Here is a 27,726-nt window from a genome sequence, read left to right as displayed (position 1 = left end):
CTCACACACACTCACACTCTCTCACACACACTCACACTCTCTCACACACACTCACACACACACATAGTCACACACTCACACTCGTTCTCACACACACACTCACACATGCACTCACACACTCACATTTTTACACAATCACACTCACACACACACTCATACACATACTCACACACACTCACACTCTCTCTCTCACACACACACAGTCACACACTCTCTCACACACAGAGGCACATGCATGCACATAATTAAAAAATAATGGGCTCAGTCTTTTAAAGCACTGACTGGCACAGTTTTGAGGTATGGTAATAGGATGGACTAAGACACAATCCCGTAGCACAGGGTTGAGATCAGCCTGCACGCTGCTCTCATTCGTCCATGTTGAGTAGAACATGGACTTTTCATGCTCTGTCTTGCCCAAAAGCAGCGGTTCTCAATCTGTAGGTCCCAACCACCTTAGCAAATCTCTGTCTCCAAAAATATTTCTAGTATGATTCATCTCGGTATCGAAACTACAGCTATAAATTATCAATGAAAATTACTTTATGGGTGGGGTCACCACAATGTGAGGAACTGTATTAAATGGACACGGAGTTAGGAAGGCTGAGAGCTACTACCCCAGAGACTCCATTTTGCCAGTAGATGTTGCTCTGTTTTTGGGGACGTGGGAATGATACCATCTTCCCGACACCAGCCGCCCAGCACAAAGAAGCAGGTGACTTATTCCTGGAAGTTAAAAGGCTGCCACCCTGCAGACTCAGGGTGATTGACACTGTACATGGGCGTATTACATGGGTGTATCAGGAAAACGAGGCCCAAGAACTTATTGGACTCACCAGACCAAGAAGGGCTGGATGGGAACTCTTTCACTTCATAAAGCGATGGACACCTAACCCCGAGATGGCAACGGCCCCTACGGATCTGTCCATTGGCTCCCTGGTGCGTGCCTCAAGCAGAGAACTCTGGATCACACCTAGCTTGCTTAGATCCCCATTGCTGATAGGGTCTACTCAAGTACCACCTCCCTCCTGTCCTTGCTCTTCATCTCTCTGGACCTGCCGTCCATCCACCCACCCATTCCTTCATCTGCTTCCAGCCCTGCCCTTGCACCCCTAGATCTGGGCTCAACTCCACAGTTACACCCTCAAGTCTGACTAGCGATGGCTTGACATGAAGCCAGCACAGTTCCCGAAGCTTCCTCATTCTCTTTTGTTCGTTTGTTTCCCCTGAGATGGGGTTTCTCTGTGTAGCCTTGGCTGTCCTGGAACTCTCTCTGTAGACCAGGCTGGCCTCGAACTTGGATATCTGCCTGCCTCTGCTGCCTGAGTGCTGGGATTACAGGTATGAACCACCACTGCCCGGCTTCTGCTACTTATAAATACAGATTTTACACACACACACACACACACACACACACACACACACTTACTCCGTGATTTACAATGTATCATCTGAGAGTAAATATTAATAATTAAGATTAGAATTAAAAATAAACTTGTGCTTACTTCATGAGTACCAAGGAAAATGGAACTATCTGGCAAATGTCTACCATTAAAAATCCTGTATCCCGGGCTGGAGAGATGAGATGGCTCAGGGTTAAGAGCACTGACTGCTCTTCCAGAGGTCCTGAGTTCAATTCCCAGCAACCACGTGGTGGCTCACAACCATCTGTAATGGGATCTGATGCCCTCTTCTGGTGTGTCTGAAGACAGCTACAGTGCACTTATATATAATAAATAAATCTTTTAAAAAAAGTTTTTAAAGAGATATATCTTAACAATGACTGCGCCTCTCAAATTCATTTCCTGCCACTGTGGAATGAAACAAAGGTCTTCATCTATGTGTCTGACACAGCACACCCATAACGCATGTCAGGAAGTGCTTATAGGGACCTCAAGAATGTTTTAAGCACACAGAATTGTTTCTTCATAATTCAAAAGAAGGTGTGTTGCCGATGTCCTACGCTCTCCTGGTTAAAAGAAAGAAAGAGGGAGATAGAGAAACAGAAAATGCTTGTGAGTGGCACTGAATTGTTCTTGATGTGTATTTATGAACAAAATAATACACAGCTCCAATTCTCAGGGAAAAGTCTGACTTCAAGTACTGTTCTCATTCTGCCTTCACACTTTGAATCAGATCCTGATGTGTCGAATGTCCAATATTTAACCAGTACACTGGCAGCTTACAGCCGATGTTGAAACCATAGCCACTGCTCTGCTCCAAATGAGCTACCTTCTACCTTGGAAGAGAACAGTTAACCTGCGTCACAGGAAAGCCTGGAGAATGTGTCAACAAAAGAACGTCATGACAGAGACAAGAAGAAAATCATCTAAAAAAAATCACCAAATACGATGTCATTTCCTCTCTGTCTCTAAGTGTGACCAAGAATGCATCAATGTAGCAAGAAACGGTATCAGAATGTGGAGAGGCCATTTGTGGACCTCTCCACTCCCATTCACATGTTCCCGTGCCCTCCCTCACGGACCTGACTCTGACTGCTCTCGTCATTCACCTGCTGAACGTCACAACTAAAACCGTCTGGTCTAGGGAAGGTTAGAGGGCAGAGTCCGGGATCTATGCAAGTCTACTACCTTCCCAGCCATTCACCTGACATCCAAATTGGATGTCAACCAGTAACATAAGCCTAACTATTTTCTGCCATGGTGGGTGTGGGATAATGTATCGGATTTATGTGCATTTTGGAAACAGATAGATACATGTTTCCCTGGAGAGATGTGTTAGGTTTCAGCAACAGAGAGAAGTTTCTTTGCTATTTTTTCTATTTCATTATTTCACTATGAATATTTTACAAACATGTGATTAAACAATGGTTCGATACTTAGCACTTGGTTTGTCTCTTGTCACACTTGTGTACACACACAGGCACACGCACAGGCACACGCACGCGCACACAAACAAGCCATATCCCGTCTGTGTCTTCCCCCTCTCATCCCTCCCAATGTTTTCAGTTGGGAGTTTACTTCTAGGACACCAGTTGGTCCTATTTAGCAATACATGCTGCTAATTACTAATCTTCAGTTCTTATCCGAGTCTCCCAACTTTCTCAACAGTATCTTTTACAGAGTTGTTTTTTTTTTTTGTAATTCGAGATCTACTCTAGAATTCTGGAGCTTGGTTTTCAAGTCTCCGCAGCTTCCTTTAATGGGATTCCGTATTGTTTGTCTTTCGTGACAATTGGAGTCTTACCTTCTTTTTTGAAGAAATGAGAAATATAAAAACGTTTGGCCGCATTTGGCAACGTTTTAATATTGATCGACTCAATAGTGAACCTTTTAATTCAATATTATGAAGTATTTTGTGTGCCTACGACCTCACGTGTAGAGCATAGAGCAGAATCAAGTGAACAGAATGTTTGGAACCGTGTTTGTTTATCACTTTCTAAGTCCAGAGGTTTTTCTCAAGAACTGGATTTACAAAGGGCTCTTCCTAAGATTAAACTGATTGGTGTTTTCTCTATTGCCTAGAGACCAAACGTATTGATCTCGGCTTCATTACTTTATAACTAACATGAAAAGGAAAGGAAACAGAGCGGGAATGGAAACGACTATACAAGCTCATGGAGATTAACAGGTCGGGTGCTGTCTGATTCGTTCAGAGAGAACTGCATTAGGCCAAGAAAAACCGAAATGTCACCTTGCCCTTTGAAATGTTTTAAAGAAGCCAAAATAAAGTCAGAGCATTAATCCATCTGCTTGGTTTAACAAATGCCTAAGCGGTGAGTAAGAGAACTCAGAAGGCTTAGGAGAGTGTGACAAAGCCAGGGCTTAGAACAACAGCCCGGTGTCTGCGGTGGACCCATTAATGTCCCAGTCCTCGTCCTTATTTTAGAGGTCATGTGACTGTGGGAGGCAATTTCTATACACAGGTGCTTTTGTAGGTAGAAAGGACAGAGGTGGGGGCTGGGGATTTAGCTCAGTGGTAGAGCGCTTACCTAGGAAGTGCAAGGCCCTGGGTTCGGTCCCCAGCTCCGGAAAAAAAAGAACCAAAAAAAAAAAATTTTTACTCTCCTTTGATCTTTATTCGCTCTTGCCAATGGCCCGGCATCACGACTCTCCTTGGTTTAATTCCCTCTTACTCCCTTCGTTCTCTTATGCCGTACTGTGTGTATGTTTACACAAACCCTTATCCTCATTCACCACTTTGTGGGACGTTAGCACGAGAATACTATCAGGTGTGACTCATCCGTCCAGCCATACTGGATGCTATCAGCTAAGAACACGTGTGGAGCGACACCCCCCCCCCCCATGTTTTGATGGCGTCTGGGCGACAGGCTTTGCAAATCCAAACCTAAAGGATCCAAACAGGAAGCATGAGGTTCTTCTCCCAGAACACTGACATTTGACTACATATGTTTGGGAAGGGGGTGGGATTCAAACTGCCATTTTAAATGAACACCCACCTACAAGATCATGAAATTCTCGAGCAAGACCCTGGGTTCGGTCCACAGCTCCGGAAAAAAAAAAAAGATCATGAAATTCTCGTAAACTGGTCTACTGACACAGCCACTTTGCAAACGATTGCCATCTGTTTCCTAAAGCTTAAAGTATGAAGGATTTCCACATCTGTGTTATATACTGTTAGGTAATATGCACAAGGCGAGGTACCCAAGACAGCTCATCACAGCACTCTTTTTATTGTTTTAAAGATTTCTTTTATTTATGAGTACACCGTAGCAGTCTTCAGACACACCAGAAGAGGGCATCGGATCCCATTACAGATGGTTGTGAGCCACCATGTGGTTGCTGGGAATTGAACTCAGGACCTGAGCAATCAGTGCTCTTAACCACTGAGCCATCTCTCCAGCCCCACAGCACTCTTTAAAATACGTGAGCGAAACAAAGTTCAACTGCACATTGGCCAGATAGTGGATTAATAAAATGATAAACAGTCAATAAAAAAATTTCATGGAGCAACGAGAATGAACACACCATGTTTCCTATGACAAACATACGTCCTATGACATAAGGCTGACCAATGTAATGCCCTTCAAGAAATGCACATTGAATCATTTCGTTTACATAAATGCTGTGGAGGGACAAGCTAGTTGATAAATATTGATCCACAGTGATACATTAAGGGTGGTGGTGGAGAGAGACGTTAAGGAGGAAGTGTGTGGGGCTTCTTGGGTATTTGACCAGATTTTCCTTTTGTTTTTGAAGCTGGGCAGTAGTTTGATGGGTGCTTGACAGCCCAAATGAGCTGTAAAATGGTGTGGTGTGCTTCTTAGTCTCCAAACAACATTTTAAAGACCTGATGGGGCAGTGAGATGGCTCAATGGGATGACCAAACCTCATGGTCTCATTCCATTCCCCAAACTTACATCGTGGGAAGGGAAAAACCAAGTCCTGTAGATCGTCCTCTGATCCCCTGCGTGCGCGCGCGTGCACACAAACACACACACACACACACACACACACACACACACACACCATAGTACCCACCTACCCACTCACATAAAGAAATATAGGATCATAAAAAGGAAAGAAGCCAAGAATCAGCTGTTTCTTATGCACAGAGAGGGTGTCAAATAGAAACACCCCGATATTTCCATGTTAAAAATCAACTCTAAAGAGTCAGACTTGGGGGGTTGGGGATTTAGCTCAGCGGTAGAGCGCTTGCCTAGCGAGCGCAAGGCCCTGGGCTCGGTCCCCAGCTCCGGAAAAAAAAGAAAAAAGAAAAAAAAAGAGTCAGACTTGGAATGAAAAAGCTTCAGAGATAGTAGCTTAAGCAAGTGTTCTCAGCCTGTGGGTCGAGACCCCTCCAGGGGTTGAATGAGCTTTTCACAGGGGTCTTCTAAGACCATCCGAAATGTCAGATCTTGACATTACAACTCATAACCGTAGAAAAACCGCAGTTATCAAGTAGCAATGAAAATTTTGTGGCTGGGGTCACCCCAGCATGAGGAATTGTGTTGAAGGGTTTCAGCACTACAAAGGTTGAAAAACACTGGCTTACGATTATATACTTCCTTTTATGTGTGTACAAGAGACATTTTAGGAGATCGTCGGTGTAAGTAATGCGGTGGCGCTGGGGGAGGCACAAGCCCCGGGATTTATCCGAAGTTGACTCCCTGCTCACAGCTGATGTTTCCAAAGCTCGGCAATCCTTCACTTGTGACTAAGCAAAGGTGACAGATAAACGGAGAGAGAGCGGAGCCAGCCTCTGCAAACTCGCCCATGGCCGTTGTTCATCGCAGCTCTACCTGCTTGGGCTAAACCGATGCTGGTGGTGACAGTCTGCGCAGCCGCTGTAGCTTTCCGTCTCCCACGGTGTTTTCTGTGTTATCAGTTCGCTTCTGCTCCCGCACCTCCACGCCACGAGCCCACGAGCCAAGGAGAGTCCTCTCTAGCCCCAACAAAATGTTACAACTGTAAACAGTCGGTCAGCAAAGTCCCCGAAGGACACAGCCTCATTCTGTGACCACCAACTTCAGGTGTGGATGGGTGATGGCTCAGCTTGCCTTTACCAAAGATGCCAAGGAGCCTCAAGACCTCGTAATCTCAGTCCACACCCACTGATTGCTTTCTACAAACGCTGAGCTGAAATCCTTTTTCCCATGGCTGCGGTTCTGGTACCGAATCCTTAGTCTTCCATAGATGCTCGGCTTCCAGCAGCCTCGGCTCCGTTTGACCCCCACAAGCACTTCCGGACATCTCCAGCAGGTGGCTCAGTTATGCTTGGTAAGACGTCCCTTCTGAGTGATTGATTACTAAGGCAGTCTCCTGCCTCCTACCTGCGCGTCATCAGCCAAGGGCACCCTCACTGGCATTGTCCTCTGTTTGATCAGATACCCTGGGGTTTCCAGGTTTCTCTCGGGAAAGGAGTCTTGTCTCTTTTGAGGCTATATCTGTTAAACAACGACTCAGGCCAAACTCTTGACACACTCGTGTCTCAGAGCTGAATGCAATCTCTTTCAGGCAACCGTTTAGTCATCTACCCTATGGGGACTTAAAATTGACTTTCCCTTTTGTCTCAATTGGGCCTCTGAAAATATTCCTCTGCCCCCAGTTTTGAAACTCTGTAAGAAAGATTTTCCTTTGTGTCACCAAACTGTCTGCTCTATCAGTCGTACAGATGTCTCTTAAATACACACCTGGATGGGGGGCTTGATTTTAAACCTGACACTGATTCGGACAGTTTGTGTGAAGTGTCAAAATGTCTGTGAGTGTTTCAGGGTTAGGCAGATTGTTACTTCAGGGTGGCCCAGCCTGTGAATGCCTGGCTACTCTAGGGAAGTCAGGTCTGGCCTTAGGTAGAGCGGGCTCAATGGTATTTTCCTGGTCAACTAAAAGCCCGAGGACTGGATTATGGGGCTTGCTCAGCCGCTTTCCATCTTCTGTGTCTAGGCTTTCCCTGCACAAGCCTATTCATGGATGGTTGCTGGTTTTTCTTCTTAAGCTAAAACGTTAGTGCTTATCAGACCAATAGTATTAGTTACCGTATCTGCCATTATGCCTGGCCCTCCCGGGAGCCTTCACCTTCCTACCGACGCAGGCTTCTACAGAGGGCAAGCCCGGGCTTGTGCTGAATTCAGGAGTGTTTACACTGAGGAGAATGCTGTCCAGGGTGAGAGACAGACACCGCAGCAGACCTCTCTCCTTGGCTTTTTATGACCAGTCGTGTCCATCCCTTAACTATTAGATTTAAAAGGCATCATTTTGTGTTGGGAATCCACTAAACAGTGTAAGACACCTCGGGTGTGAGAGAAATCGTATAAAGAAGGCAGTTTATCTGATGCCCACCCAGTCATCTTATGATAATGAAGGCTTTTTGGTTTTTGTTTGTTTGTTTTTTGGAAACGCATTTTTTTTCAGGTAAATTCCTGCTCTGGGCACGGTGGAAAGACGTTGGTTGAATGAATCAAACGGTAGTGTCTATGTGGTTTTGAAATTGGTCAGACACGTGGTTATTTATTTACTTCGTGAGTTAAACACTGCCTCTGGATTGAGTGAGGCAGGCAGTGGCTTCCCTGAGCCGGCTGAGGGGTGGGGGTGGGGGGCCAGCAATGAGCCTTCCTCTTAATGCTGTTCTGCATTCTAGAAGGACAGCGGATCAAGGCTCGCCTCAGTGGGTGAGGCTGAGACGCAAATCACACATATCTGTCCGCCGAACCCATTAAGTCAAGAAATTAAATAAGAATTGGGCACTGTAAATAGAGAGAGGAGGGCTTACTTTAAATTGAATCTGGCAAATCATAGTCAGTTGACCCTCTGACCCCCTCTACTGGAAACTGTCAGAACTATGTGGCCTGAAAGATAGATCTTAAAATGGTCTTGCTGGGGAGTGTTATGTGCTGTTATTTTGAGAATTCAAATAGTTTCCTTTTAATTTCAGACATAGTTTTTGCATGATTATCTTTTTTTTAAAATAAGTTTCATAAAGATGTATTTATTTATTCTACACACACCAGAAGAGTGCTTCGGATCCCATTACAGATGGTTGTGAGCCACCATGTGGTTGCAGGGATTTGAACTCAGGACCTCTAGGAAGAGCAGTCAGTGCTCTTAACCACTGAGCCATCTCTCCAGCCCTGCATGATTATCTTGACCTCATAATTTCTTCTTAGGCTCCGGTAAGGAAATGAATCATTCGTCTCTGACTTACGATTCTTAAAACTAATTACTGGGGGAAAGATAAGAATTTTAAAGAGATTCCACAAGAGTAGACTGCTAAGTCGCTTAAGTTTCTGTTCTGTTTTGTTTTGATAACTAGGCTTGCTCAGCTAACTAACATTCAAGGATTCTTCAATTCAGACAACATTCACCTGAGGAAATAAAATAGCTTTTGCGGGTCTCTGGTTCAATACGCACTCCCCTACCCTTCCTTGGCCTCTGCCTCTGGCTTTCCCAGCTGCCCCTGTACCTGCTCATTGCTCTCAGGGGAGACTCTGATTTCCTTTCTGCCCAGGCCAGTCAGCATCACTTCCTTCTGGGTCTACACTTTAGCATCTTAACCAGTTGTCTTAGTGAGTAAGCTAAGTCTTGACACCAGGTCATAAACAGGTTGCCAACTGTAACCTTCTTGGGACAGTGCAGATGACTCCATGAGCATTCTGTATACTTCAGAGGCTTGGAGCGATGCTTCCGTTTTCAAACAGCCCATGGCCTGCAATTGCGATACCAGACCTGTGAGGAGCAACTGAGTCAGCTTCGTTGCAGCACCCAGCTCTGGGTGCGTCTGGCATTTCTTTTGTGCAGCCAGCCTCCTCTGCCTCATATGAGCCAGAGGACACAAACGAGGCCATCCATTCAGTGTCGCTTTGCTCCCCAAACCAGCGTGCCTAGCAGGTTGTTTTCTCAGAGAGACTCCTCAGTCTCTCTCCTGTCATTGCAAACATCCCAACTTTGAAAATTAGCTAGGAGAAGGTTGGAGGAGAAAAAGCAGGGATGGGGAGGAGGGGGCCCCTTAGTTTCAAAGCATTTCTGGGATTAGTGTTTTTTGATACAAGCTTCATGAAAAGAGATTATTTTCCTAGGTGAATTATTAGAACCAACTCTGTTACTCATTTCAAAGTCATACAAGTTTTTTATTACTCTCAAATTATAGCTGAACTCTGTGTATGTGTCTGTGTGTGTGTGTCTTTGTCTCTCTGTGTGACAATTGTGTGTGCATGTGTTTCTGTGAATGTGTATTTCTGTGTGTATTGCTGTGTGCTTGTCTATATGTGTATGTGTGTTATGTGTGTCTGTATCAGTGTATGTGTATATTTGTGTCTCCGTGTGTCTGTGTATGTTTGTGTATCTGTGTGGATATGTATGGGACTACATGTATGTGTATCTCTGTGTGTCTGTGTGTCTGTGTGTGTGTGTTTGTGTATGTGCCTGCATGTATGTCTATGTGTGATGTGTGTGTATGTGTGTATATGTACATCTGTCTCAGTGTGTGTGAATATGTGTGTGTGTGCATCTGTGTATGTGTATGTTTGTGTATCTGTGTGGATATGTATGGGGCTACATGTATGTGTATCTGTGTGTATGTGTGTGGCTGTGTATATATGTGTATCTCTGTGTCTCTGTGTATACATGTGCATGTACATACATGTGGAGATAGAAGACAACCTCATGCCATCTACCTGTCTTTGAGATGGGGTTTCTCACTGACCTCAACTCACTGACCAAGAAAGCTGGTTGGTGCATTGGGCCAGTGAGCAAGAGGGAGCCACTGTCTTTGCCTCCTCACTGCTGGGACACTCCTGGCTGGTTTGGTGTTGGTTTGGTTTACACGGGTTCCAGGGTCCCTATGCTTCCATGACTAGTATTTCACTGACTGGACTCTCTCTCAGAAGCCCAGACTGAAACCCTAAATGTTTTGGATGTAGGCTGTTTGGCTGGCAAGTAAGTCTCTCTCTCTCTCTCTCTCTCTCTCTCTCTCTCTCTCTCTCTCTCTCTCTCTCTCCCTCTCTCCCTCTCTCCCTCTCTCCCTCTCTCCCTCTCTCCCTCTCTCCCTCTCTCTCTCAATGTTTTATTGTTTCTTTGTGAGCTTCACATCATACACCCAGCCCTGCTCATCTCCCAGGTCCCTTGTATCTGACCTCTGCCCTTGCAATACCCCCAAAACAAAAAACACACACAGGAACAGAACAAAACACAGAAAACATCTCATGGAAGTTGCCGTGTGTCACAGTGTGATCCACAGTACACTCCTCTGTCCAAACACCTTCACTTGCAAATCTTTATAGCAGTGAGTCATTGGTCTGGTTCAAGGCTCTGGCTTCTGCCACACCATCAGTACTGGATCCTCGACTGTGCCCCTCCCAGCTCCTCGCCTGTGCCCCTCCCAGCTATCCTGCTGTTGCCCTGTGTCGTGGAGAACCCACAGCTTGGGATCAGCAGGACCCAGCCGGTTCACATGCCCCAACAGTTCACAGATGAGTAGATTTTTGGGGTGGGCCAACTCAAAGCCCTGGATCTGGGCCTGGGTATTAGCTGAGCTGGTCAGCCTATGGGGTCTCCCTTATCTGTACCAGAGTGAGCTCTTCAGTACTGCTCTGGCTAGGTCATCCAATACAATCATCAGCAAGAGACAAAGTCCCCTGTCCCCATGCCCTCTGGGCTGGCTCGCCTGCACCCATGCCTCCAGAGCCACCCCCACTGCACTATCCAGTAAAGGCACAGGACCCACTCTCCCAAGTGCTGCAGCCACTGAGGGGCTGGGCCAGCTCTCCCACTCGAACACCCTCAGGGCTGGCCCACCAGTGCTTTCACCATCAGAGCCAGCTCCACTGTGCTGCCTTGGCGAGGTGAGGGGCTGGGTTAGCTCTCCCAAATACCACAGGTGGTGAGGCACAAGGTAGAGAGGGCATCACTCCTCACCCACCTCCTGTGGCAGCGTTAGCTCACCCTGGCTCAGGCTGCCAGGGACCAGCTTACCTGTGCCCCCTCTGCCATAGCTCTGTTCTGCTGTGCTGCTCAGGCAAGGACTGCTCCTCCGAGTGCTGCAGCTGGTGAGAGGCAGGGGCATTCTCATGATGGAAGGCCAGCTCTTTAAAGGATTTCTGTAGAATATACAGTTGGGCTATGGGGAAGTATGTGAACACTGCATTAGTATGGAAAAGAATAATTAGGTCAGTGGTGAGGTTCAACTTATGAGAACTCAGAAATGTGCAAGATCTATTACTTCTGTCTAGTTAAAAATGTGCTCATTTCTAATGTTTTTTATTATAATTAGAAGATAGGGTAAGACTCGTCTTGAAAGAGTTGATTTCCAGGCCATGCCCCATCCCAGCACCTCTGACATGAATCCTTCTCTGAAGAGCTGCTCCTAAACTCTAGTTGGCTTGATCGTCACTCATGGTCCACAGTGTTGTCAGAACACAGAGAAACCAAGGATGTAAACCCTTAATGGCACCACGCGCTACTATGTGAAAGGAATTGCATTATGTTCAAGGAGCCAAGGGTGCTGGCTTTACTCCCTGACAGCTTCAGACTTTATCTGGCTGAGACCCCGAACACATCTTCACCAAGTAAACAGAAACGGACCATGTCTCCAACTTAAGTGGGTGTGTAACGGGGAAGGAAGTAAAAGGACTTAACAGAGATAAAAGATCTTGAGTAGCCAGCACAAACCAGAAGGCTAAATAATCATTACACTAACAAAATCATGAGCTGGTTCTCAAAAAAGGCAATAAAATACTTTTCCCTTTGATGGGGAATCATGAGGCTGGAAAGGATATGTCCGTCAGTAATAGCGTGAGTGGGGCTCTGGTCACTCCACTTAACACTACTAATAGAGGATGAAAAATCCTGATGTGCTAATACACATGGAGGCAAGGGCACCATCAAAAAGCACGTGTATGTGTGAGTGTGTGTAGTGTGTCTGTGTGTGAGTGTGTGCAAGTGAGTGTGTGTGTGAGTGTGTGAGTATGTGTGAGTGTGTGAGTATGTGTGTCTGTGTGTGAGTGTGTGTATGTGTGTGTGAGTGTGTGTGTGAGTGTGTGTGTGAGTGTGTGTGTGAGTGTGTGTGTGTGCGCCTCACATATTTAAAATTACAAATATATGCTGCTCTTACTTATTTAAAACGTTGTGTTTAAAATTTATTAAATATTTTAAAATACTCAAAACACAAACAAAGTAACCTATAAGTATTAGAAACGTAGGTAGTGAGTAACTAACTGGCTTTGGGGACAATGATGACTTTTTGGTCCTGTATGTGTGACGTTGGGCATTCTTTTTTTTTTTCTAATCTTACACAAAGCAATTTATTAACAGAAAATAACTTGAGAAGTCTTGTTCACAGATGGTGACCACGACAACAACCCCTCTTCCTTCCTTAGAGGGGATGAAGGTGACATCCTCAACATATGAAAGAGAAGTCTCTTTCTGTTTGCAAACTAGTTTTAGAAAAGTGACGCTCTTTGTCCTGATGGGGAATCTTGATTCTCACCATCAATATATATCCAGTTGCAAGACACTTGGCCATTATATTTCCATTTTAAAAAAACCCCACAAGATACCACTTATTCAACACTGGAAAATTCTATCTGACTAAAGAAAGGCGGAAACTGTTGTGCATAGTCAACATTCTTTTTTTTTTTTTTTTTTTTTTTTTGGTTCTTTTTTTTTCCGGAGCTGGGGACCGAACCCAGGGCCTTGCGCTTCCTAGGTAAGCGCTCTACCACTGAGCTAAATCCCCAGCCCCAATAGTCAACATTCTTAATTTGACTCTAGAGATGGGTGTTTTCCCGTCTGGAAGTTTTTAGATTTTAGATAAAGTTAGCTTACTATATACTATGTGATAACAGACACTTGAGCAACATTCCATAACCAATATTTCTACATTAAAGTCCATGGGTAGTTACATAACGTATAACCACTAAGATCGCAAACAGCCTCAACCCCACCATGTTCGTTCGCAGAATTTGTAGACTCTATAGCTTTGCATTTTCCAGCTGATCTGCAGGTAAGAAGCTGTGGCCGGTGGGCAGAACAGAGACCGAACTGTGGTTATTTAAAGGGGACCATAAACTGCGGAAATTAGCTAAAAACTCTAGCAGGAATTCATAAGGTACCCATACAATACATGCTGCTGTGCAGGGCAACAAAACTCGGAAGATATAATGTATATAATTATCACAATAGACATGTGATGTAACCTTTGTAGCAAGTTAAACAAGCTAAACGTTTTTTAAAGGCAATTCTCAAAACTTAACCAAAGGATGTTAAGTAGGAAAAGTAATTGTCAGAAAGTCTAATTGAACTTGACGGGATGCTGCTGTGTTGTGTTGTCAGTCCATCAGATTAAAAGTAGCAAGGGCCGCAGATCTAGGTCCACAGTAAGAACTCACACCGCCCTTGCAGAGGACTTGAGCTTAGTTCCTAGCATAAACATCAGATGATTTACAACTACTGTAACAACAGCTCCTGGAGATTCACATGTCTGGACTCCGGGAACATCCACCTACAAACATGCACATCCTACACACAGACATGCATGCACACACATGACTAAAAATAATACGAATAGGTCTTTGTGAGCTGAGGTGGCCCAGTGTAAGGGCCCTTGTTCTTGCAAAGGATCTGAGTTCCATTCCCGGCATCCATATAACGCTAGTCTCAGGGGATGTGATGCCCTCCTCTGACCTCCACAGACAGTGTGCATATCCTGTGCACATATACACGTGCCCAAAAGGCTCATACACATACAATAAGGTGAAGGAATCTTTAAAAATTGTAAAGACATCCCACTCAGCTTCCTATGATTTTTTTTAGTTGATTTTAAAATTATTATAAATTAGTGCTGAGCTGTGGTGGCACATGCCTTTAATCCCAGCACTTGGGAAGCAGAAGCAGGCAGGGTCTCTATGAGTTTGAGCCAGCCTGGTCTACAGAGTGAGTTCCTGGACTGCCAAGGGGTACACAGAGAAACCCTGTCTTAAAGAAACAAAACAAAATTTACAAATTATATTTGGGCCAGCTATATTAATCCCAGCACTCAGGAGGCAGAGGCAGGCAGATCTCTGGGAGTTCAAGGCCAGTCTGGTGTACATAGTAAGTTCCGAGACAGCCAGGGCTACATTCTGAGACCCTATTACATCCACCCCCAATCATCTGGAATTTTAAGTAATGAAGCAATTGAGTTATAAAATCTTATTTCTCCAAAATATTTACTACACAGTTATCAAAAGTTATATGGTAATGATATAGAAATAAAACTACAGAAACTCCTGCATCCCACCTGTGAGTGTCAAAACTGCTGTACATGAATGATAAGCTGGGGATAACGTGTGTGTGTGTGTGTGTGTGTGTGTGTGTGTGTGTGTGTGCGCGCGCTTTTAAATAAACAATTTCATCTTTCAGGGCTGGAGAGAAGGCTCAGTGGTTGAGAGCACTTAATGCTCTAGCAAATGACCTGAGGTCAGTTCCTGGCACCCACATACGATAACAACCATATGTGATTCAACTCTGACACCCTCTTCTGGCCTCTGTGGTCACTATATACACATGGCACACAGACTTACATGCAGGAGATAGCCACACACTAGAATAAAATAAAATAATATAAAACAAATAAAACATTTCCAGCTTGTGACTATCTTAGCCTCCTCCCTATTTAATAAGAAAAGCTGAGTCTCACGGCTTCTAACATTCTCTCCTGTTCTCCTTCCTGTCTGCCCCTGCCTGCTTTGTGACTGCCTTTCCTTAGTGTTTCTTTGTATTATACAGTATTGATTATATAACATAACTGATGTGGGCGACATCATTTTCTCACAGGTGAGTAGCATATTTTCACACACACATGTAACATATTTTCACACATGTGTAACATAGTTTCTCACACACGTGTAACATATTTTCACATGTGTAACATATTTTTGCACATGTGTATCATTTTCTCACAGGTGTGCAACATATTTTCACATGGGTGTGACATTTTCACACACATGTGTAAAATATTATCACAAGTGTGTAACATATTTTCACACGCGTATAACACACTTCGGTCCCATTATCTTCACTTGTCCCTCTCTGGACCCCTGTCATGATTCCCTTATACCATCTCATGAATTTTGTCAAGACTCTGTCGTGTTCTGGGCGTAAGTTACCAACAAAGTTCCTCCAATCTGCAGGTTTTCTCTTTCTCCAGCTTAACTTTACTACGATTGCTCCTCACCAGATTTCTTTTGTTCATCCTTCATCCTGACAAATCTTCAAGGTTGCAGCCACAAGGGAGCCTTTCTCTCAACAGCACAGTGGTGACTTTGTGAGATTTTCCAGGCTTTTCACAAAAGGTATCCACATACACTTGTGTCCTTATTGCTGTGACCAAAGAACTGACAAAAACCAGTAGAGGAAGGCTTATTGTGACTTTCAGTTCCAAAGGATACAGTCTACCAAGTAGGGAACACTGTCTGCAGGAGGGGGCGGGCCACAGTCAGGAAACAGAGAGTAGACAGGAAGTGGGAACAGACTATAAACCCTCAAGGCCCTTCATGGTGGCCACTTTCTCCAGCAAACCTCTACCTCCAAATGGCTTCACAACCTTTCTTCCTTTTTTTCTTTCTTTCTTTCAAACAAAAATCTGATAGGGACCAAGTGTTCAAGCACAAGAACCAGTGAAGGACACTTGACATTCGAACGACAACAATGTACCTAGTGAAAATGATGATACAAAGAGGACAGAAAAGAACTGATCTCAATCCAGGTGTGATGGCACATGCCCTTAGTCCCAGAACAATGGAAGCAGAGGTAGGAAGGTCTCTAGGAGTTCAAGGCCAGCCTGGTCTACATAGAAAGTTTCAGGATGCCAGGACTATACAGAGAGCCCCTTTCTCTAAAAATAAAAATAAGAAAAGAAGTGTCTCCCTACAGGAGACTGATTTGGGGTATGTTTCCTTCTTAAATAAAGGTGCATGCTCATTCCCAGTGTAGAAATGTAGGTTGGTAAGCTGGTTATGAACCTACCCTGGGGCCTCAGTCCTCCCTCCACTGGCCAACTTCACATGTCAATTACTACGTTTACTACACATTCTCAACGTGTCCTTATTTCTTCACAGTTCAGCTACTCAGAGACGTCACGAACTTCGCTCAGATTCCCTTTTCCATCTTCCTTCCAAATGCTAGAAAATCGGAAACCCTCAAGGTAAAATGGCTTTAAAGAGTCCGAGAGCCCATATGCCTCCCTGGATAACTTCTGCTGCAAGCCAAGATGGGGGGGTAACAAACTGCGAGGGTCTCTCTGGGTCCATGTTTGCCACTAGCACACTGGAGACACCGCCCAGCCTTTCTCACAACATTAAAAAGGAGGCACACAGTTTCCACTACGCTGCAGCACTGTCCAGGAATGTAGGGTAGTTTTCTTGCTAGGGTCAAACCATGAATCTGCTCGAGTGAAGAGCATGACCTACTGTGTGCTCTGCAGTGACTCAAGCCCCGGCCTCCTTCCTCCCATCACTGCTAATGAAACACAGCCTTCTCTCTCATCTCCTGCTGCTCCAGTTCTGGTTTGTACGATTTGCCAGCACTTACCTTTACTGCGCCTCCTTTTTTATGATGCTGGAAAAGATATCATTCTGCCATCATGTCTCTCATGAGCCATGGGTCTTCTTGTTGTTGTTAGTGGTGGTGGTGGTGTGTTTGTTTGTTTGATTGCTTTTGTTTTGTGTTTTCATCGTTAAGTGGAAGAACTGAAAAGGAGGCCATCTCACATTCGGGAACTCTGTCCGGCTTCCTTTATAAGCGTGGCTTCCTTCTAAACCGTGCCCATTTTAAAACCACTTAAACACCTGTTTGGTTGAATCACATGAAGGAAAGAGCAAATTGATCATCAGTGGCTGGAAGCGAACACAGGTTGACAGGGAAGGAACAGAAAGCGTGGGGTTTGAGAATGGAGGCTTCCTCCCGGGCAAGCTCTTTCCGGGCACATTTAAACTCCAAGTAGTTTAGTGATCCACACAACCCAAGAGAGCGAGGTTGGGGAGAGATGTTAGAGATGTTAAAAGATCTAAAGTTCCTCTTTCTCCTTCAAAGGGATAAGGAGAGGAAAAAATGTGAACAAGATGTCTATCGTTTGGTGTCTACTGTACTCAAGTTGAAAGTCTTGGAAATACGTAAAATACATAGATTTACCAAGCTCCCCCAGATTTGTTCTTGATATCATGTTGACCTTTGATCTTTGGGGGATGGGGGACCGATAGGCTCTACCTTAAAGGGACCCAGTGTCTGGGCCAAATTTGGCTCACTCACCATCTTTTAGAGCATAAACCAGATGCTATCTATCCTCTGTTCAAGTTTCTCAAACTGACCGTGCCCATCGGCCCCTGCTCCTTCCCCCTGCTGCTCTCAGATCTGTGGGTCCCTGCTGCTTGCTCTGCAGCTGCAGGTTCTGACCTCCTTGACCTTTAAGCGTCAATCAACCGCAGGGCCTTTGCCTCCTCCTCTCACCCAAATATCATCTCTGCTCAGCCTCCTGTCCAGAGAGTGCTTCCCTCTCCAGCTCTCAGTCTTTCCTGCCTCACGATCTCCTAACATGACGGTGTGCTCATCTGACTGGAAATCCTCTTTCCTCCAGCATCTAGGAAAACAGGGGCTACGTCCTTTTTACTGTAACCCCATCACGGACAGTGAGCAGTCCATAAGAGGCACACAGCGAATATTTGACGAGTGAATAAATCCGAGAATAACTTTGGACAAAACATACATTTCTCTTTCTTTCTTTCTTTCTTTCTTTCTTTCTTTCTTTCTCTCTCTCTCTCTCTTCCTTTCTTTCTTTCTCTCTCTCTCTCTCTCTTTCTTTCTTTCTTTCTTTTTATTTGTCAAATGTCAGAAAATCTTCACCCTCATCTGGTGTCCTAATGTTCAGTAATTTGTATGTTTTCTAAGCCAGGACTTCCATTCTCTCTATAGATGATGTTGATAGATATATGATAGACAGACAGACAGACAGACAGATAGATACATACATAGATACTAGATACATAGATAGATACATAGATAATAGATAGATACATAGACAGATACATAGATGATAGATTAAAAAGTTTGTTGAAAAGAAACTAAATTATAAGTAAATATATTATATTTATATAATTATAATAATATATATGTATATATCACTTGTGTAGCAAACTGATACTAACAGACAGAGCCCCGTTATCACTCATTCTGAATGCATTCCTTCTGTGATATCATAGCAAATATCCAAACAGCAGTCTTCTGTTAGGAAGAGACCAAATGTTTTCACTGCCTATATGGGGGTCTCTCAGATGCCTGACCCCACCCCTACCCCCAGTTCTACAGTTTTAAACCATGACTGCTGCTGGAGACTCCAGTAAATCTCCAGAGCTTGAATCAGGTGAAGACCAGCTCATTCTTTTGATGTTACATAATTTACAGCTTGTCTAATTAAAAGACATGAGGACGCATGCATCCTTTTGTCTGCAGATAACTGGCCCAAGGAAGGTTCCAAGGATGCTGGACCCACAGACAGCTCAGCTGACCAGCTAGCAGTGCACTGAACCAACATCGCCTCCATTTGGTTCTGTCCTGCTCTGTTCTTCTCTTAGCACACCAGATAATTCTGTTTCCTCTCAAGAGTATTCAATTGTGTGCACACCCCCATTTTAAACTTGGGGAAAGATTAGGGATCTTGACCAAGACTATCTTCTGTCTCTAAATCATCACTGTATTTCTAGGGTCAAGAGCATAGCTCAAACAGTCTCAGAGTGGATAGAGGGGCGGTGGCATTAGGATCCGAGGGCAGACCCATCCAGTTCTTTCTCTACTCTACCCCATGGCCTCTTAGCACCCAGGCTCAGAAAGCCAGAGGCAACCCTGGTAAGGGATAACAGGCTTGCAGCTGCAAGGCTCCCTACCCCAATGCCATTGCACCCCATTGGCATCTGGAAAATTCCTGTCAACTTGGGATCAGAATAGTAAAAGAAAAAAATTCAAGACAGAGCTTAGAAATTCCTCCAACCCTGGCTCTCTTAAAACACAACACAGCACACTATGGCTACAGCAAGTCTCCAGAAACTTCAGCTTCCTCGCCTACATGATAGTGTGATTGTTAGATGACGCCGAAGGGCATTCGGAGAACCTAAGGCCTGCCATGTCAGAATTTGTCTACATTGTAAAATACTTACAAAACAGACTGTTCTTCACGGAGCTCAATCTACTTCCTGTAACCAACTCGATGTTTAATAAAATGAGTTACCACTAGGGGGCACTGGACTAGCACATTCTGGAGAGGATACAGCAGCAAGGGAGCTGGAGGCTTCCCCCTGCTGGGCAAAGAGTGGAACTGCCCTTGCTGTTTCGCTTTCTCTGCTCTGCTGTGCAGCAGCTGTGGGTAGAGCATCCTCAGAGTCACGGAGCAGTGCAGGCCTGGGGAGAACTGCTCCTATGCTGCGAGTGGGATGGGCGTCTTCCCCTGCATCTCCAAGTGATGTTACATTTGGGCTTGGTCGGATGCGAGGTGCCCCGTGTGCCCGCTTTCCTGAAACGGGAAGCGAACGCCGTGTTTCTCATAGGAAGAGCTGTCAACTGTTTCTGTGCGTTGTCTGTCAGGTAAAGGCTTTTTACCTCTCCCTTTCCTGACCCTGCTAGAAGAAAGATGAGCTCTCTCAGAGGCCCCAGTGAGGTTACTCCTGTATTTTTCCTTCACACACACAACACAGAAGCAGCCCTCTGTTTCAGATTACAGAAGTCTTACACAGCAAATCTGAGTCTCTTACAAAACATTTAAGTCAATAAAGGTCGCATCCCCAGAGGCTGATCTTGATTAGTGTGTCCCCATCATTCATTATGCAAACCAAGGCATTTTGAGTACAAAATTGGTTTATTAATAATACTTAAGTCAAGCGCCAACATAAACCAAGTTCGTGATCACTTGACTGACACTGTGTTTAGAAACCACTGAGACATCTACTGTCTTAACATTTTGCTTGGGGGGGGGGCTGGAAATTTCCTTATCACGAATGTGTTCACCCATATTCTGCACAAGCAGGAGTGTCCTGGTTCCCAGAGCTAGTTCACCTGCCTATGAGGAGATGGGTGTGGTTCCGTTCCTCCTCCTCCTCCTCCTCCTCCTCTTCCTCCTCCTCCTCCTCCTTCTTCTCTCTCTCTCTCTCTCTCTCTCTCTCTCTCTCTCTCTCTCTCTCTCCTTCTCACCCCCATCTCTCACACACAACTATCCTAAGGTCTTTTCTGTGAGAAGTGACATCTCTGAAAGCTACATTTCTTTTTTTTTTTTTAAAGATTGATAGACAGACACATAGAGATAGATAGATAGATGGATAGATAGATAGATAGATAGATAGATAGATAGATAGATAGATAGATAGATAGATAGATAGATAGATACTGTAGCTGTCTTCAGACACACCAGAAGAGGGCATCAGATCTCATCACAGATGGTTGTGAGCCACCATGTGGTTGCTGGGATTTGAACTCAGGACCTCTGGAAGAGCAGTCAGTGCTCCTGACTGCTGAGCCATCTCTCTAGTCCTGGAAGCTACATTTCAAAGGGCTTTCTTTCTCAGGCTGGGGAGAGGGCTCTGTGGTTAGTGGTTGGTACCACTTTCAGGACAGACCTGGGTCCATCTTCCAGCACTTGCATTGTCAGCTGACAGCTGCTTATAAGCCCAGACCAAAGAAGATCTGCGCACATACATGCCACCACATGTACATGCATACATACATACACACACCACACACATCACACACACCACACACGCCAAACACATAGACGCGCACAAGACACACAACATATAACACAACACAAACATGTAACAGACACACAACAGCCTCTGCGTGTCTGAAATGAGCACAGAAAATACAGCTCCGGATGTTGAGGAACAGTGTCCCGTGACAGCTGCACAGAAAGCCACGCCATTGGTGGTGTGTGCCCTACAGTGAGCATGGTCACTGGAAGTTCCACTGGGGGAGACGGACTTTGTGAGAGCCTTTGAATCTTGCCTATTCATCTTAAGACTAACTGGGGACGTGAAGAGGAATGGGTAAAGGAGACAAGGAAACGACTTGTTATCCTTACATCTTGGACACACAGATAAAGGTGGGTGTTTTCTACTTTAAACATTGCCTTGATCACTTTGGGTGTTAGGCACAATAGATGATGACAGATAGATAGATAGATAGATAGATAGATAGATAGATAGATAGATAGATAGATGATGATAGATAGATAGAAAATGGATGGATGATAGAGATAGATAGATAGATAGATGATGGATAGATAGATGATAGACAGACAGACAGACAGAATGTACATACGTAGACATAACAGAAAAGTAGAAAACAAAGCTTCTTCATCAAGAAACTGTGTTCCAATTTCCTAAGCCCTGCATTTCCTTACATGAACGAGAGACACGGCCAGTCTGGCTTGGTTAGCCTGTTCGTTCAAAATAGAAGGTTCTAATAACAACAGTTTTTAAAAGTCCTCAGGGGCCACCAGCTCAGGGAAAAGAGTTCTCCAATTAGGAGCCAGCTCTTGTGAGCCTCTTGCAGCCTCCCCTCTACACCAAGCCCCTGGGTGGGCAAAGAAATCTGAAAGCCAGCTCTGGTTTGTCCTCAACCACCCGCGGATATATTAATTAGATGAGTTCGTCAGTTGTCCTAAATAACAGCTTGGTAAAAATTATACTACACAATTGGACTGGTCTAAACACCAGCCCAGTTCAGACACAGTTGGTGACTCTCCCTCCTTCTCCTGCTGCCTCTGGCTGGTCCTGCAGCACAAAGTGTTCAGTGAGCAGGAATCATTAGTATTTCTCTGGGGACCCTGAACACAGAACTCCTGTTTATAATTTCAGTTCCCAAACATTTCCTCAGAACACTCAATCCACAGTGAAACCCTATTAGTTAAATTAGTCTCCTCCAATATACCGTAGATGACCCCTTACTTTCTGGCAAAAGCTAAGTGAAACAAAACCCAATCAAAAAAAGATCGAAAATGTTTTTTCCCTCATGAATAGAGGTGTTATTCAAAGATCGTCTTGTCAGACATTCAAAGGTGGTCAAGAAATACAAGAACAAAACAACATCTTCCTGAGAGCGAAAATCCAGCTTGTCATTCCAGAAAAGTGCACCCTCAGGCCCTTGGACACCATGGCTGCAGATGAGCAGATTCTCCGGGGTCTGCCTGGGACCAGGAATATTTATTTGACTATGTTTTGACCATTTACCTGAAGTCAAGAAACAGGCTTACTTTCCTCACTTAACATGATCTTTTTAAAGTAATGGGCCTGACTCACTACAGAGCCTTTCGTAAAGTCATGAAATGCTCTCTCCTTTGACTGTTTCTCTCTTGACTACTGAAGTCCTTTCTTCTTGTATAGCGTTTCCTCAGTGCGAAATGCCTTCATTCAGTAACTTCATACAAAGGACATACCAAGTGAAATTTCCCATAAAATCTAGTAGATTGAGGGGGGTGGGGTGAGTAAAATTCATTGCTGGGTCTTTTCCTCCTGAGGGAGAAGTGCTCTCTTTTCCCTGCAGTTACATTAACCCTTGGCATGCTGGTACCGTGCCAACCTTGAAGGAAGAATGTCTACAAGATTGGCCAGGAGACTGCTTAGGCCTAATAAAATTGAGTCATTAAATCTGATTTTACTCCCCTCACCAAATTCAGCCTCTCTCTCTCTCTCTCTCTCTCTCTCTCTCTCTCTCTCTCTCTCTCTCTCACACACACACACACACACACACACACACACACACACACACCAAAAGCCAAGCTGAAATTAGGTGGCTTGTCCTTTTGTCTGATGATAAGCCTTGGTGTGGAAGCGGCCCTGTGATCTGAGGCTGCTTCCTGGTCCAGAGCGGCTCAGTTCAGCCCACATTAACTGGAGTGTCCGCGGAGAATCAGAGGAGAAAGGGCGTCTGCAGATAAATCTGAACGCAAGCTGATGGAAAATCCCGGACAGACAGAGCACTCTGGCTGCTCAGCGGTTGCAAAGCTCCTCTTTAATGACCATCAAGCAAGGCAGGAGAATCCTTCCAGAATGTTCTGCCAGTGTAGCTAACAACTATTCAACGACAGTGCCGTTTGCCTCTCACTGAAATGGGACACCACACGGAGCTGACTGGCCATGGCTTCTCGGGCCTGGCTACGAAGGCCAAGCTCAGTGTATTGGGTAAGTCATAGTAGAAATGACATTTTAAGATGGTTGGGTCCTGAAGTTGGTACTTTTTCTACCAAAGCAGGACAGAGTATGTCCTTGAGGGTTTTCTTCTTCCCTTTATGGAGCACCACATACACTTCTGAAAGAGAGCAAGTCAGACAGGGGCCCCTCCTAACCCACTGAGTTTACTTAAGGAAAACAGTGTGAACACCTAGTTCCCTCCTGCCTGGAACCCCTGTCGAGCCCAAGAGCAATATATGTATTGGCTTGCTGCACATCAAGCCTCCCTGGGGGGAGAAGGTACCCCAGTTCCTATGACAGTGTCGGCTTTCTCTCATGACTGAGCTGAAAACAAATCCCTCTGTCCAGGGCCAATACCCACCCCCCCAAGCATATTATTATCTTAATGGCCTATCCCATAAAACAACACTGGATCAAAATTGAGTGTGTTTGATAGGCGGGAACCTTCACAATTCGGTTTAGCTTTTCACATGTCCAAATTTGACCCAAAGTTCCAAGATATGAATGTCTGATACCCACTCGAACAAAAACAGATACCGTTCCTGATTTGGGGAAGGTGACTTGGGAATTTGCTCACAGAATCGTAAAGAGCCTGAAAGATTATCTAGTCTGCGGGGAAACTGAGGCCAAGACAGGTCATAAGCAGGCTACACTGAAATCCACTCTTCTGCCTTGGGTCCCAAGCACATGCTGTATTTACATCAACCTTCCCGTGAGCTGTGGCCGTGTATAGCTACACTGTTTTTGCAGATATCCCAACATTTAGTAATTTGCCAAGAGAAAGGAAGAAAGAAAGAACCCAGGAACTAGTTCCCTGTAAAGAAATATCTTGTGAAAGCCATTATTTTAGAAACCAAATCACCTGATTTTTCTGTCACCTTAAATACGGTCGATTAATAGATGGGACCCACTAAACACTGCAGGGCCTATGAGGCGCTTCCAAGGGGTGGCAGAGAAAGCAGCCAATCAGGGGTGCCCATTCGAGGGAGGAGCCAGCAGAAGAGTGGGGCAGAGGTGAGTCAGAGCAGAGCCAGAGACCCACCCTGAGCTCGGATCCGCTGCCTGGAACTGGGAAAGGCTCAAACTCCTCAAACACAGCGGCGCCTGAGAACATCGGTGTTTTGAATGTCTTCAGATTACTAGAAACTTCTGAGCAAGATCCCCTCTCCTGCTGCCCTAACCCTCAGGTGTTATGTAACACATGGTGTTAAGTAACCATTCTGTGACATTTCAATGGCCTTTTTATATTTCACCAGGACTTACTTTGACTTGTTTTTAAGGCGAATTATGAATTATGAAAATGTCTAATCTAAAGGCATATGACCGTTAAGCATTAAGAGTCACATTTAGTTGGAGACACCACTCCCCACCAGCCAAGTCTTCTGGCCTTTCCCGCAGCTATGCACAAGCACTCACTATAGACCATCTTAAAAAATGTGCGGAAGCCAATCTATGACAGAATAAAACAAACTATGGAAACTTAAGGAAGACAGTCACATCCATCCAAGGTAGACAGTGATACCCCCAAGTGCTGACAGCGTGAGGGTCCACTGGGCACCTCTGTGCCTCCAGATGATATTCTCTAAGGCTAGACCTGCTTGAAACACATCCTGGCCTGGCTATTTCACCAGCACCTCCCTGCTTCCTTCCCTGTGCACCAGGGCTTCTGTCACAGCAAGCTGAAGGCAGCCTAACAAGCCACTGGTGTGACTATGTATCATGTTAGATGCGAGTATGGTCTTGGAGAATAGCAAGGTGAGAGGGAGAGGAGGAGGTGATGGGGTTCCAATGGGGAAGGAGAGCAGGGAATGCCATTGCAGTGAGGCCACGCCTACAGGAAGTGAAGAGCACTATGAGGCTGGGAGGGTGACCATGTCCAGCAAAGACATGGAATATCACATAGAAAAAGCAAGAAGGCCATCGATGGTGCGGGAATGAGCGGCTGAGGTGGTCAGGAGGATGTGGTCATGAGTTACCAGCTCATTGTAGGATTCTATAAGGAGGGTTATTACAATATGGACTCGTGTGTGTGTGTGTGTGTGTGTGTGTGTGTGTGTGTGTGTGTGTGTGTGTGTGTGTGTATGCAAGCTACCAAGCCACCAGTGTTCCAGAAAGCCAAGAGTAGGATCAGAATATGAAAAGCCACCTCGTAAAGAGCAATTCTTGGAGCTGGTGGCAAGGCTTGGTGAATAGGGGCTGGCCAGGCCAAGTGTGATAGCTTGAGTTTAGATCTCAGTACCTACACAAATATTGGCATGATAGTGTTCATACCTGTAGTATCAGGGCTGGACACAGAGAGACAGGAGTGTCTGTGGGGGTGGCTGACCAGCTAGGCTAGCTGAATCGGTGAGCTCCAGATTCCATGGGAGACCCTGAGACCTCCAGACCCTATGGGAGACCCTGTCCTTAAAACATAAGGGGAGAGGGACTGAGAAAGACTCTCGCCGTCCACATCAGCCTTCACATGCACACACTTAAACACTGTGCATATATGTACGACCTTAAACAGACCGAGTCCCTTATATAGAGATGATCAATGTGAATGTTACAGTTACATTTATATAGCCGTATGTGTGCAGACTTCATAGTTACCTAACCAAGGTTCCATCGATCGGCACGTGTCCTAGAAGAGAGATGAACGAGGTAGAGTAGCAGGAGAGCTCGCTAGTCCTCATCTGTATTTTTTGTGAGAAGGTTCCTCTCTTCTTTTACACCTCCCTTCCTGTCTATGTGTATTCCAATCTGGCAGATATTGACAAAAACATCAGCTTTGTTTCTGAGGAAACTCAGGCAGGCGAGGCAGCTCGGTGTGGAGGATCCTCGGGATTCTCACAGCTGAACCTCCCATGCACGCATGAGTATGGACCTCCGCTCACCATCGGAGGCCTGGGAGGACGGAGAGAGGGAGGGGCTGAGGCAGAGCAGGGCGGCCAGCCCTTGTCTCAGTACTGTGAGGTAGAGAGCAGGTGGAGAGCGATATACCACACATCTTATCGCAAGAAGCCCGCACAGAGGAGGGAGCAGCTGCCTCCCCTGGCCTGGCTTCCTGGAGTTCAGCGTTCTCGAATTAACTGGGTGGAAGGGAAAAGATAACATATAGTTTTGCAGTTAGTTATGCAATGTAACACTTATTAACTAGGATCTGGAGACTTTATCTCCCAGGCAGATTTGGGAGGAGAACTTGGTTTTCCTAATTCCCCTATCAGGTGGACAATCTGTGGGCCACAGAGCACCGCATTCCTCTATTTGGACTTTTATATAAGAGTGACCCAGGTGACTGGGGGACCAGGAGAATCCGTTATGCCTTCCCAATGCTGGGGTGGGGAACCCACCTCGCTAGCACAGAGGGCTCTTGAGAGATTCCCCACATGAGATCCAGAATGCACACACGTGTTATTTCGTGGGCAGTGACAAAGGTACATCCTGAGCTCTCAGGCAAAGGAGAATAAGACTGCCTTAACCTCTGGCCTCCCAGAATGCTTCACTTTCCCATTAGAAAGTACCAGATCCTCCTCAGAGAGCAGGGTGGAATCAGGATCTACTCAATAGCGTCCCACCCTGTTGTCTTCCCTCCTCTGCTCATTGAATTCACTTGTGTCAATATTTTACTTCGGAGGGTAGAGAAACTACCAGAACCTACAGGCCAGCCAGCCAAAACAATGGCGCGGCCGCGAACAGAATTTGAGTCTTCTTGGACAGCCTATGTTCAAGGAAAATATTCCCCACGCCTCCGATGTCTGAATTGGCTCCTTTTACTCCACCCAAATATATTAAATTTTGACTGTGGCTCTGTTGTACCAATGGGATTGTTTTTCATCACCAAGTCAGAAATGGGGATAAATACAGTCTCCATGATGAGAAGTCAGGGACCCAGTGTCATGGCCTGCTGCAGCCTTGTCCTTAGATGTGGCTGAGATCTGCCTTAAAGGCCCAACCAAGACTGCTTTATCCGTTGCCTGTTTCTTAGACACTTTGGAGGGTTTATCATGTCCAAAAGGAGCTGGTGCTAACCATGCCATGGGGCCCAGATCAGATGTCAACTGACGGCTTTGACCCTGCGTCTACGTTAATAGCTCTCATGTAGCCCAAGGCGGTACTTGGTGACAGTC

General features: G+C 45.3%; 1 long non-coding RNA gene across 1 annotated transcript; it reads right to left on the bottom strand.

Moving 5' to 3' along the window:
• Nucleotides 1–8,328: 8,328 nt before the first annotated feature.
• LOC148004964 (uncharacterized) lies at nucleotides 8,329–19,672 on the bottom strand. The gene is made up of 4 exons (XR_015625985.1): nucleotides 19,598–19,672; nucleotides 16,983–17,239; nucleotides 11,388–11,532; nucleotides 8,329–9,143 (listed from the first exon to the last, which is right to left on the bottom strand). It is a non-coding gene; the product is annotated as an uncharacterized LOC148004964 (long non-coding RNA).
• Nucleotides 19,673–27,726: the final 8,054 nt, after the last annotated feature.

Source organism: Rattus norvegicus, chromosome 7, assembly GCF_021556685.1.
Source record: "Rattus norvegicus strain SHRSP/BbbUtx chromosome 7, alternate assembly SHRSP_T2T, whole genome shotgun sequence".
In the NCBI taxonomy this organism is placed as follows: domain Eukaryota; kingdom Metazoa; phylum Chordata; class Mammalia; order Rodentia; family Muridae; genus Rattus; species Rattus norvegicus.
Note: the sequence above shows the minus strand (reverse complement) of the source record. Positions and strands in the feature narration are given on the sequence as shown.